The sequence below is a fragment of the Pogoniulus pusillus genome, chromosome 1, assembly GCF_015220805.1.
Source record: "Pogoniulus pusillus isolate bPogPus1 chromosome 1, bPogPus1.pri, whole genome shotgun sequence".
Taxonomy (NCBI): Eukaryota; Metazoa; Chordata; class Aves; order Piciformes; family Lybiidae; genus Pogoniulus; species Pogoniulus pusillus.
The window spans coordinates 27,355,595-27,368,988 of NC_087264.1; the positions used below are offsets into that span (position 1 = coordinate 27,355,595).

General features: G+C 48.0%; 1 long non-coding RNA gene across 3 annotated transcripts; it reads right to left on the reverse strand.

The window, feature by feature from the left end:
- Positions 1–221: 221 nt before the first annotated feature.
- LOC135176641 (uncharacterized) lies at positions 222–11,526 on the reverse strand. 3 transcript variants are annotated; one of them, XR_010302756.1, is made up of 4 exons: positions 11,440–11,526; positions 10,972–11,104; positions 5,893–5,957; positions 222–898 (listed from the first exon to the last, which is right to left on the reverse strand). It is a non-coding gene; the product is annotated as an uncharacterized LOC135176641 (long non-coding RNA). The 3 variants fall into 3 exon arrangements; XR_010302755.1 differs by lacking the exon at positions 222–898 and adding an exon at positions 2,818–3,123; XR_010302754.1 differs by lacking the exon at positions 222–898 and adding an exon at positions 3,317–5,588.
- Between the last annotated feature and the right edge of the window lie 1,868 nt (positions 11,527–13,394).

Sequence of the window (13,394 nt, forward strand, 5' to 3'; positions counted from 1 at the left end):
GGGCAGATTTCTCCCTTGAATACATAGGCATTAAAAGCCAATTTGTGGTAAGACAGGATAAAAATACCCAAACAACCCAAAAACCTCAAAAATCCCCAAGCAAACAAGCAAAACAAAAGAAACTGTTACAAAACAACTACCAGAGAAAACATCTTGGCTGCATTTAAACAGGGAGGAGAGGCCAGACCCTAACCTGGCACAGAGGAAGATCTCAAACATGCAGGAAGCAGTGGGAGGGTAAGCAAAGTGCAGTGGCCAGCGGGTTGGAGGGAGTGCTCCCAGCCTCCCCGGGGAAAGGGGCTTTCAGGGAGTGGTGCAGCCTTCCCTGGGAAAGGCGCAGGCTGCCCAGGGAGGTAGGTGAGTCACCACTCCTGGATGTGTTTGAAAGCTCTGTAGGTCTGGTGCTTGGGGATATGGCTTAGTGGTGGACTTGACAGAGTAGGCTAAATGATGGGATTGGGTTATCTTGAAGGTCTTTTCCAATCTAAATGTTTCTGTGGGATGAATTTCAGGGAAGAGGGGGCAGAATGGACTGTTGCTGGCAGTGTTTGTTCCTGCCTTTGAGCACATCAATGGGAAGCCACCAGAATCAGTCTCTGATCAGCCTCGAGTCAAAGCTGTAACAAGAGGTTTTGGTACCAGAGGTATGTGTCATGCATTCATTCTCCCATCAGTTTTCCCTCCTCTTTTGCTAGGCTCCTTCCAGCTGCTGCTATTTACATCTAGTCGCCCTTCATGAACCTCTTCTGGGACCGGCAGATACTCTGAGAAGAGCTGACAGGTCGTTCCACCAGGTTGTTCCTTGCTTGAACTGGCCCCCAGTGGAGGATGGGCTGCAGAGCTGAAAGCTTCCACACCACCAAAAAGTGAAACGCTTCCACGCTGTGTAATTCCTCTTCTATCCAAAGGGAGGAATGAAAGGCCATTGTAATAAGTATGCCCCACACAGTATGTCCACAAGTCTCTGCTTGGCACCCTCCTTCCCAGCACAACACACATGCAAGCTGCTTCCAGATTGCAGATGTAGATGTTTAACTGTGATCATTATTTGTTTGGCCTAAGAGTTAGGTGTCTGAACAGGACGTCCAGCAGAATTCAGAGCTCAGTTTAGCTTGTGAGCCCAGATAGTTCTGATCTCCTCTCCCACCTAGCTTTTTTTCCCTTAAAAACAAATAAGTCATCTTCCCAGAAAAAGCATCATTTTGATTGTGCTGAACGATTTAGGACCTGCCTTACTCAGAGCTCCCCTAACCCGTTCCCAGGTGTGTGTTTGCTGGAGAAGAGACACAGGATGCTGGGGAGTAGTTTTGATGGCTTCTGTTTAAAACGTTTCACTGTGTGGGAAAGAATTCAGTAGCCACTCTGTGAGAAGGTGAGTGCAAGAGGGATCCCTTTGGCAGCCTGGACCCCCTTCTCTGCTGAGCTGCCTTCCTGAGTGCAAAGGGCACACTTCTCCTCTAGCCAGTCTGGCAGATATCATTTACTTCTGCAAGGTGGAGCAACCTCAAGAGGAGACTCAACTTGCCTGTGGATCAAGACTCCAACCTGGGTGCTGGGCATCAGAGAGTTAGATGTGGCTGTGCTGCACTCTGTCCCCTAGCCTCTTTCAGACAGGCTTAAAACCCTTTACACATGGTGCAGTGCATACACCAGTGTGTATCCTGGGGGCATCCAAGCTCTTTATTATTACACAGGTAATAAAAAAGCCCAAATATTCCCCCATCCATCTTTCCCTGAACTACTGATACATAGGACCTTCACCTTTCTTCTGGCTTTGCCAGCTTCTCTGCTCTGCCTCCTTAATACACCCCTCCTCCTCTTTAAAGTACTTTGTGACAAGAGTTACTGAGCTCTTCCAAACTCTTTCCCCAGAGTCTTGCAAGAGTATTCATAATGTTTGTAGAGACTTTCTTTTTTTTTTTTTTTTGGGGGGGGGATGCATCTTGCTGGAGCCAACAGACCCTTTTCCTATCTCCAAATAGTCTAGCCCTGAATATTTCATGTCAGCTGGACAAGAAGAGGCTCAGGGAAGACATTATTGCTCTCTACAACTACCTGAAAGGAGGTTGTAGCCAGGTGGAGGTTGGTCTCTTCTCCCAGGCACCCAGTGACAGAACAAGAGGACACAGCCTCAAGCTGCACCAGGGCAGTTTTAGGCTGGACATGTGGAAGAAGTTCTTCAGAGGAGGAGTGCTTAGCATTGGAATGGACTGCCCAGGGAGGTGGTGGAGGCACCATCCCTGGAGGTGTTTAGAAGGAGACTGGATGTGGCACTTGGTGCCATGGTTTAGTTAATTAGAAGGTGTTGGGTGACAGATTGGACTCAATGATCTCAAAGGTCTTTTCCAACCTGGTTAATTCTGTGATTCTGTAAAGCAGGCATTCAACTCCATCAGATGAATTTGTACATTATACATGCCAGTTTCTGGCATTTGCCTATGGTGCAGCCAATAAGACCACTGACCACATCTGGAACAGGCTGAATCTGATCCAGAGTGCTGAGCCATGAGGACAACCCAGGTAGTTTTGCCCACCTTTTCACTTAAACGTAGAATCATAGAATCAACCAGGTTGGAAGAGACCTCCAAGATCATCCAGTCCAACCTATCCACCAGCCCTACCCAGTCAACCAGACCATGGCACTAGGTGCCTCATCCAGGCTTTTCTTGAACACCTCCAGGGACAGTGACTCCACCACCTCCCTGGGCAGCCCATTCCAATGGCAAATCACTCTCTCTGTGAAGAAGATTCCCCAGGGGAATCTGCCTCACCTCGTCCCTCATGGTTTAGTCATGTCCTGAGCCATTTTGCTAGAGCTTTGTCTTATGTTTGTCTGTCCTAGACTGTGTTCATGTGGTACAGCAGCAGCACTGTGTGCAACATCTGGGTTTGAGGCTGCCCCTGTGTCAGAGTGCAGGGCAGCATTTCAAAGCAGCAGGAGATCATCCAGGCCACTTTGATTGAAGCAATTCAGACTCCCAGAGGGAGGCTGCACAGATTGGTGCTGCTGGATTTCACGGGAACCAACATGTCCAAATATAGAAAAAAGAAACCACAACTGAAGAGAAAAATATTTGTGAATCTACTAAGGCCACAAGGATGTAGCTCAGTCCAAGGTGAAACCTGGAGGAAGGAAATACAGCACTGGTGAAATATGAGAAGTGCTTTTAAATTCTCACAAACAAAGATACCTCTTGTGGCCATGGCCCTTCCTTCTGCTGTATCAACACTTTGGCGGCAACAGCTTGGGAGTCTGAAATCAGTTTCTAAACCCTTGACCTCTTAGTGTGAAAAAGCAGCAGCAGGAGGAGGTGGATTTGCTGAGGATAAAGCTCTTATCCACAAACTGTTTATTGTTTAATATCAATCTAGGGACAAAGATAGGCATAAATCCATGGGAAGCACCTATATTCTGTGTCCATTCTAATGCCGCACAGGACGCGTGCCAGGCCAGCGGGCCATGGGGTGGCTGGGCTCTTACTCTCTGAAGCTTGCCAGAAGACTGGGTAAATTACAATTAGACACAGAGTCTTCGAGCAGGTGCTGTTACATTTGTGTTTATCTGGATCGGTGCAGCTCCTTCTTAATTCTAAATTATTTCATTGTTTTGGTTTGGCTTTATTTGTCAGTTTTTGCTCCCAAAATCGGTACCCGAAAGGCAAAGCTGGCATAAAGTGAAATTAAATGGTTTGGTGGATGGGGCTTTTCCTGCTCTATTTATCCTTTCTCCACTCTGTCTGAGATGTCCTATTTGCAAATACAATAAGGAGAGACTTTCTTTCTGGGTTTAAAAGGATAGAGATAGGATGAAGAACTGGTAAGGTCAAGAACATCAAGAGATTGCTTTTCTATCTGGTGTTGAGTGTTTACCCTGGTCTGTGTGGCATCCTAAAATATGTCCCCAAGGCAGGAACTTGCTCATTTTTCCTTTTGGGCTGTCCACAGAAACTGTTTTAGGGGATGCAAACCCAGGTCTGATCATTTTCTCCCAAATGCCAGTTTCCTCTTTCTTGGAGACGGACAGCTAACTGCACAATATCCACCTCTAGCCTTCACAGGCTGTTCTTTCTCCTGGGAAACCTGCATGCCCGTTTCTGGTGGTCTCTCTTGCAATATCAACTACTTCACAGCTCTGAGCCTTGTGACAGAGTCTGGAGAGCTGCTCAGTCTCATGGCTGCATGCCTGTGCTCGGTGGGAAGTTACATGCCAGAGAGCAGTGGCCTGGCACTAGTGGTTAGGAGGTGATGCAGAAACAGAAATGTATCTGGAGGCTCAAAGAGGATTAAATGTTTTTAAATATCAGTAGTTGGCAGCTGACTGTAGCAAAGGTTTCTTCAATGAATGAAAGTAACAAGTCCAGTAGCAGTCTCTAGCCTGTTCCCTGTCCAAAGCTCTATCACAGTGACCACCTTGGGTTTTGGTGGCAAGAGGCAAGACATCTGAGCCTTGGGTGCTCCTTGAAGCCTGCTCTGGTCTTGCTCAATCATCTTTTTTCTTCCCCTCCTAAGTATATAAGTGTGTTACAAAGGAAATCTGCTAGGCAGAGTGAGTATCAGTGCTTTTCTATGCCAAGGCAGGGGCATTACTGCCTCTGATGATTTTGGCACTGGCAGAACGATGTCACGGCAGCATGGATGTCTGCTCTGATCTTGTGTCTCTTGACATTTCTCCCAGGGCACTTCTCTGCCTCGATGGAGTATGCAGGGACAAAGAGCTGCTCTTATAGTGCCTTGTCTCCAAAAACACTGCTCTAAATTTTGGAGAAGGACATGCTGCCCATCCAAGGAAAGTCTGTGGACTCCTACTGCTGTCTGCCACAAGTGGCAAAAATCCTCCAACTCTTCCATGACACTATAGCAGTGCAGCCACCTGCCAACTTGTTTCTGGTCCTCACTGTGCTCCTCTAATGGCATTTCACCAGCTCCTCATGCCCTGTGACCCAATGTACCCCTTCACCAAATACACCATGTGAACTGTGACCTGCCTCGGGCTGTGTACATCTAGTGTTCCACGGGCCACGCAGGCTTTTGTCTCGCACTGTCTTCTCCGAGAAGCAGCAGAGGTTCTTCAATCTTGGACTGCCCTGGCTGTTGCTCTTTCTTGTCCTAGACTCATCCCTTCCCTGCAGGACTTCAGATGACCCCAAACATCTGGGGCATCTGGCACACACGTCAGCAAGAGAGGACAGTCCTGGGCTCTCCAAGCTGAGCGTGTTCCTGACTCCTCGCTGCCTAGGAAGCATGGGGCTGGGCTGCCGAACGGCTGTCGAATGGCGTCTGCAATGCAGGCAGCATCTCCCCCTCCCCACCCCCAGACAGACCCAGATGCCAGGGTCGGCAAGCAAGGGCACCACGAGGGGACCTGCCAGCTCTGCCACTGCAGCTGCTCCCTCTGTTGCTGGCAGCTGGGCTTGAATATTCATGGCAACAAAAGATTAGCACTGTGTGTGCTTGGCACTGGAGGCAGATAAACTTTCTTGAGGTGCCGGTGGCTCTGTTCTCATCCCATTCAAAGAGCTCACTCCCTCTCCCCCACTCCACTTGTCTGCTTCATCCACCAGCTGATTCTCTGGCTGTACAAATGGCCTCTGTTGGGAGAGGGAGGCGAGCAGCTTGATTAAGCATTCAGCAAAGTGGTTCGGAGTCCAGACAAACTAGCGTGGATCTTGCCAACGCTTGCACGCAATTGGCACCCAGGAAAGCCAGGGGAAAAAAGCTCATTTTAAAAATAGGCAACATTTTGCAAGGCACCAGAGTGGCCTTGTGAACTGCTGTCCCCTGCTCAAGGGATGTAAACACTTAAGACCACCACTCCTTCCGACTCCCACTGAGATTTAGGGGTTTAAGTGTCTTAACTTAGGCCTTCCAGTTACTTATAAACTTTTCAGTTACCTCACAACATCACTGATGAGTTTAAAATGCTGTCTGCCACTTCTCCCTCCTTGCTCTGAATTGGCCTGGAAACAGAAGAAAAACACAATCTCAAATTAAGGATTGTTACCAAATTACTGGTGCTGGTCAGAAGTAGAAGAGGACAAGTCTGTGGCTTTCCTGCTTTTGCCACTAGGTCATTATTTGTGAGAGGAACCTGGATTTGGGACAAGTTTGTAACCTACAGGATGGGTGACAGCTTTGAAAACTGCCTCAGATGAAGGGATGGCCAACCTGAGCTGACAGAAAATGTGAGGTGCCAGTGTGATGTGAAGTGCTCCTGTGACAGTCTAGGAGTCAGTCTTACTTACCCTGTATTTCAGCCCTACCTTTTGCCTGGGCTGACAGGGCTGGGTCATATTTAGCCCAGAACTGGTGGTTGCTTATGCTTGGAAGAGTAACAGGGAAACAGTGGCTGGAGGGTGAAGAAGGACTGGTTATAAATGACCAAGCAAAACGATCAGCATGACAGCAGCAGCTTTCCAATGCATTCAGAAGCAGGCAGAAGTAGTTGGGCTATCAGACTATCTTCCTCTTTCACCCAGTACAGCTTCATTTTCCCACTCAGGCAAGGCTGGTGGCAGCTGGGGGCAGGGTGAGAACTGTGACCAGCTGAGCTACTTCGTTTCTTCAAAGGCTTTGCTCAGGCTGTGGTGCTGCAGCTCTTCCCCCAGCAAGTCTGTCGCCCTAGCCATGTGCTGTGCTGGGAGTCGAGGTGTCCAACCCAGGCTTGTCAGCTTCTCCTTCAGGGCTTCTCTTTAGAAGCTAGACTTCATGAGTCCCAGATGAGTGCTTTGTCAGAGTTAGTCCTTGGTAGACAGAGCAAACTCATCCCCCCAGATGTAAGAGCAGGTCTCTTTCCAGTCAACAAAGCAAATCATCTGAGCTGTTCCAACTCTGTGCTTTTGAGTGGGATGAACCACAGCTCAGAAGTGTCTTTATCCTTTCAGTTGCTAGAAGGGAGTGTAGACAACCTGATCAAATGTAGGTATCTGCTGTGGGTAGGTCAAGTGGCTGAACTATCTCCCCAGAGCAGCCAGGGATAGCAGCACCCTAAGGAACACCAACACCTCCAAAACTGTCTGAAGTCAGAGTAGTGAGCCACGTTCAGCCCCTGAAGAACCGTGAGTGTGTTTGGCACCATATAATACAGCCTTGTGCTGACAGTGAGGAGAGAGCAGTTTCCTAGCAGTTTTCCCCAGGACATCATGTAATGAGGCTTTGGAGGCCCAGCAGGAAGCAAACACCACAGAAGGCTACCTGATGGGGTCTGCTCAAAAGTAGCCAAATAATTATCTTGCTTTGGCAAACCACACAGGTCTTCAAGTCAGGGTCACAGTAACAGTTGATTATGTGCTGCTGCGTGGGAAATGAGAATAATTCAGAGTTTTCAATAATTTGCTAGAAAATGGACTTCTAATGCCAAAAGCAAGGCTGCTGCATTGCTAACCATTCTCTGAGGATGACAGTGGGGGAAGGAAAGAGCTTAGGGGCATGGCCACCTGCTCCTTCTCCATCTGACACTGCCACAGTCACAGTCTGCCCAGATTTGGCTTGACAGGTCTCTGTGAGGACAGTTGAAACAACCTCATTAGAAAGAAGAGTAAACCTGCTCAGAAATGAAAGGTAAAACTTGCTTCTGCCAGTTCCACAGGTCTGCAGGGAAACTTCACTGGGCGTGAAGTCACGTTGTAAGGCCACAGCCTAGGAGAGTCCACAGGTCTTCTGTGAGGAGAAATGGTCAACATGCTTAGTTGGACAGCTCTGTTCAAAGCTAATGTTTCCTCTCACAAATTATTTCCTCTTGGGCTGTTAGGTGGCTGCCATGGGCTGGGAAGCCAGATCAGGCCTCTCACCTACACATTGCTCACTTGCTTTGAGGGTTCACCTGCTGAGATGCACCACTGTGTTGTGCTGTTTCGTTCCCAAGCACCAGCAGAACTTTTCTCACCTCTTCAGTATTCCTTTTTTTTCTCTCTGAAGCCTCAAGTAGGATCTCAAGAGTCTTCCTTCAGCAGATCATCATTTCCTTCCTCCTTTCACTGGCTGTAACAGAGCTGATCTACTTGGGGATGCCCCTGGTTATTGCAGAGGGGATTGGACTAGATGACCTTTGGAGGTTCTTTCCAACCCAGGTCATTCTGTGACTCTCCATTTGCAAACAGGGAGCATTTAGCACCCTGGGCATTAGCTGAGGCCTCCCCTAGGCCATGTTACCACACACAATGCAGCATTTGTCACTGTCGCATTCCTGGTCATGGAAATGCTGCTTACCTCTTCCATGCTGTGTGTCACCAGCAGCTCTGCCTCCTTCACTCCCCTCACAGAGGAAAAGGAAAGCCATCATTCAGCACAATGACTTTTATCGGATCCAGACACATGGAGACACAGGCTGCAATGAAACTTTCTCACACACACAGAGCAGACTGACACTTCTTCATGGCTTTCAGCCTCTCCTGAGCTAGCTCTCTGGGTCACTGCACTGAGCTGCCTAGACAAGACTGCCTTTGCTTGCACCAAAACCACCAGTGTGGCCAAGCTGTTGACTGCGACATCTCAGGTGCTGTGCAATGTCATCTAGTTGTGTGCTGCAGCTTATTTGCTGCCAGTTTCTCTGGAGGAACAGAAATAACAAAGCATCTTCTTCATGGCAGCAGTGGGACGAGGCAGCTTTTCCCCAAGGGGCAGCCCTACCTCACTCCTAGACATAGCCATGACAGCAAGGGTGATTCATGTGGAGAGCAAGGCCACCTCAGCCTGACTCATCTGGCCCAGGATATTAGGCCTTCACCTGCTGTTCTCATTCTAAATAAAAAACTTGACTAAATGGGGGGGAAATCCTTTCCTAGTGTAGACTGAGTGACTGGGAAGGTCCTTAACTATTTATCAGCATGGGAAGTGTCTATCCAGGTGCGAGGCCTCATCTTAAAGTGTGGCTTTTCAGATGGCATTGGAAAAACAGACGCAGGGCAGAGCTGAAGTTCAGGACTCCCTGCTCCGAACTCTGCTCTGGGAGGCTCCTTTCTAAGAGCAAGCCCTGCTGCTCCTCACTTCACTGCCACTTACAATCCAGATGCTCCAAGATACAGGTGCTTATAGTTATTGCAATCAGTGGGCAACGCTGGAGGCCACCACCCTAGGTGTTCTTAGAGATACTGCCTACTTATCACTACATTTAGCATCTGAACTTTAACCCTGGGAGCTCTTACTGTTGCTCAGGGTGACTTCTCCTGCCTAAAAACTGTACTGGCAGCTACAGCCAGCACTCTGACCTCACTGCTGCTGGTTGGCTGGCCTGCCACTGGAGAAGTACAAGGGGCTTGTGTCTCAGGGTACCCATGGCAGCAGTCTTTATCCAGCACCAGAGGAGAACTCCTTAAAGATATGTTTATTGATAACACTGCATTTTTAAAGCTTATCTCTCATGCAGCTCCGGCACAAAAGTTGCACAAGTAGATGTTGGAAAAATGAGGAGGATCTACAAAAGGAGGCCTCTTCTGTACATTAACGCTGAGTGCTGACAGACTTTCAGTGAGTCTGAGAAATGCAGTGAGGCTCTTCCAGTTGAGAAGAGCTACAAGAAAATGAGGCTTTTAATCATTTCCTGAGCACAACTGTGATTTAGAGGGCCAGAGATAAGAGCTGTGCTAGAAAATCAAAAGACAAAAGGAACCAAAGAAAGGTAGAGAAACACACTTGCCACATCCCCAGGCATCTCGCTGCAGGGTTTTAAATAACTTTAAAAGGGTTTTTAAATAAGGCAACCTGGCAGCATTCATCTTGCAGAAATCAGAGGCAGAAACTCATTTGGGGCCTTTAAACTAAAGAAATCTATCTAATGATTTTTCCAAGAAAGTGTTCCATCACAGTCTGGTCAGCAACAGAGAGACTGTTCAGTCCATAGAAACGGCCCAGTTGTGAAAAAAAACAAACAAGCAAACAAAATCCCCTTGCAGTTTGCATGGAGATTGCAGAGATAAGGCTGAGTACAAAAGGAAGCTCTAAGCTGCCAGCAAACCTCCTCCTATAAGGAATCTTGGAAGAGCTTTAAAGAGGCAGAGTGTTGGGACAGGGAGGGGAAATAAGAAACAAACAGGAACCTCACACAGGACCAACCGACTTCTGCAGTCTGTGATGCTGCCTTTCCTCATGCAGTGCAGGGAGGCAAGGATGCCTCGCTCTTCAGGTGTCAGCTTTGAGGACATCAGGCCAAGCAGCAGTGTGAAGTAGCAAACTGTGGGGTTTGACAACACTTCTCTCCACTTAGCCTTCCTGTTTCTTTGCCTCTGTGCTGGTTTGAGGCCAATTCGAATATTTTAATGAGAGAAATTAGATCATTGGTTGTGAAAAGGAGATAATGATGAAGTCTGTATCATTCACTGATTTGCTGAGAGGGATGAAAAGCTAAAATGTCAACAATTTGTCTCAGTTCCACGATGCTGCTCCTATTTGCTTTCTCTTCTCTCTGCTCTAATCTCTCCACTAACACATAACAACATAAGCTTTGCTGGTAGGTTTTGTTTGTCTGTCTGGGAAAGCAGAGGGTGAAAGAGAGGGTAGCTTTGAGCCCCTTCTGGGCAGTTTTCTTTGTCTGGATTTCTGTTTTACTTCTCATTTGTAAAAATTGTAGATGCTTGTAAATATATCACATGTATATTTGCTTGTGAATTTTGCTTTGCTGTAAATACAGCTTCATCTCACTTCCAAGCTGTCTGGCCTGATCTGGTAGATTCCAATAGTGTGTGTGGGGAAAGTTCCTAACCCACCACAGCCACAAATCAATTATCATCTGTACCTTGGTCCTACAGGGAAAGAGCTGATGGTTTTCCTGTGTGTGAACACATCTGTGGGTTATAGGACCCTATTTTCTTCAGGCTGAGCACAGAGCTTTCCTGGTGACACTGTCAGGCACAAGTGCTTCTGGCCCACGAGGACAGGGACATGTACTGAATGTGCAATCCAGCATCACAATGTAAATTTAGATGTTGTCTCTATACCTGGAATATAATTGACTGGGATGAATTTAAAATACCTGCTTACCTGGTGAGGATAGTAAGTTGCATGTCCACCTCAACTTGAAGAAAATTCTTTTACTCAGAGAGTGCTGGAGCACTGGAACAGGCTGTCCAGACAGCCTCTGGAGTCTCCTTCTCTGGTGAGATTCCAGACCCACCTGGACACAGAATCACAAAGAATCACAGGATGTTAGGGACTGGAAGGGACATTGAGCTATCATTGTCTTGGGTTCTAATGCAAGTTCCCAGTGACTCTAATAAATTTGATATACCCAATAACAATTTATAGAGTGCCCTCCCCTCTTCCCCCTCCTTTCCCAAAGATAGGGATTAGATATAGGGAGAGGTAAGCACACCCAAATAAATCAATCTCACTCGATTTGGAAGTTAAAAGGAAAAGTTTAACAATAACTTAGAAAGGTATTGGAGGTAGGGAAGTTTACAAAGGATAGGGAAGGGGAAATGGCAAAATACAAGAAGGTATAAATACAACCTCAGTGGTGTGATGGGGGCTTGCTCTGCCTCGTGGCTGCCACGTGGTGTGCTGGTATGCAGGCAGAGCTGTGCCTAGTGGCCAGAGGCAGCGAAGAAGCCAGAGCAGAGAGAGAGCAGCAGGAAGCCCCTCTCCTTTATAGCACAGGAGGTGGGGGGAGTGGGCTAACCAGCACCTGGAGTGTGGCCCGCCCCTGGGGAGGGGCCAAGACCCCTAGGGTCAGGTTCAGGGTTACTCCCCCTGGAGTGTTAACCCTATGCGATCATTGAGTCCAACCCCCCTGATAGAGCAGGATCACCTGCAGCAGGTCACACAGGAATGCACCCAGGCTGGTTTTGAGTGTCTCCAGAGAAGGACACACCACAGCCTCTCTGGGCAGCCCATTCCAGAGTTTTGTCACCCTTACAGTGAAAAAAGTTTTTCCTTATGTTCATGTGGAACTTTCTATGCTCCAGCTTGCACCCATTGCCCCTTGTCCTATCACTGGACATCACTGAGAAGAGACTGGCTCTGTCCTCCTGACATTTTCCCCTCACAATGTCATAAACACTCGTGAGGTCACCTCTCAGTTTCCTCTTCTCCAAGCTAAAGAGACCAAACTTCCTCAGCCTTTCCTCATAAGGGAAGTGTTCCACTCCCTTCAGCCTCTTTGTGACTCTCTGTAACCTGTTATAGGTGATCCTGCTTTGTCAGGGGTTTTGGACTCCATGCTCTCTCCAGGGGTCTCTTCTAACTCCCACCATTCTGTGGTTCTATGATATGTGTGAGTCAGGGAGAAACTGAATGGTAGAGTCTTGCACCTGGGATGCCCCCAGGCATCAGTATAGGCTGGGGACTGATCTGCTGGAAGGCAGCAAAGGGGAAAAGGATCTGGGGGGCCTAGTTGATGAGAGGTTGACCATGAGCTATCAGTGTGCTCTTGTGGCCAGGAAGGGCAATGCCATTTTGGGGTGGATTAAAAGGGGTTGTGGTTAGGAGGTCGAGAGAGGTTCTCCTGCCCCTCTACTCTGCCCTGGTGAGGCCACATCTGGAGTACTGTGTCCAGTTCTGGGCCTCCCAGGTCAAGAAGGACATAGAACTGCTTGAGAGAGTCCTGTGCAGAGCAACAAAAATGATGAAGGGAATGGAACATCTCAGTTACGAGCAGAGACTGAGGGAGCTGGGGCTGTGCTGGTTGGAGGAGACTGAGGGGTGACCTCATCAATGCTTAGAAATATGTCTGCCCTGCTCCAGTCTCAGAAGTGACCAAACTCTCACCATTAACCATACCTGCTTCTGCACATGAAACGTTCCTTCTTAGCTTAGCCCACCCGCTGACAGCCTAGGGAGCTGGAGAGGAGTTATGCCTCTGTGTTAAGCACTGGGGTCTGCAGCAGAGGAACCAGAGCCTGAAGGCAGGGGCAGATAAAGTTTCCCTTGGACATAGCCCCATGCCATGCACCAGGCCCAATCATAAATCCCTATGTTGAGTCCTGAAGCTGAAGCTTAAAGTAAGGAAAATCCAGCTATAACTAGTCTTTCTTGGCTTTCTAATGGCAACAGTAATGCTTAAGCCTGAAAGAATGTCTAAAGATATATAGAAGTAATGAGTTTACATGGTACAGCCTAGTGCTGGGCATGCTGCTGGCTGAAAATGGGAAAAAAAACACACCCAGGTGTTACTGCCTGGTCCATCCCATACTGGCTTTAATTAGCTTGATGTGAAGGCTCTCAGGAGCGAAGCTGCAGAGCTCAGATGGCAGACCTTGCAGAGGAAAACACAGAAGTCCAGACAACAGCAGCTCCACAATTTTCCCAAGCTGACACTTATCCAAATTACCCAACTCCTCTTGGTTAAAAAAAAAATCAACTACTCTACCCTCTACCTTACAGTTTCTGTCATGGCACCTCTCACTGGCTGCTGTAAGGGAGAGTATCTTACAGAATCATCAGATCACAGAATTGTTTCAGTTGGA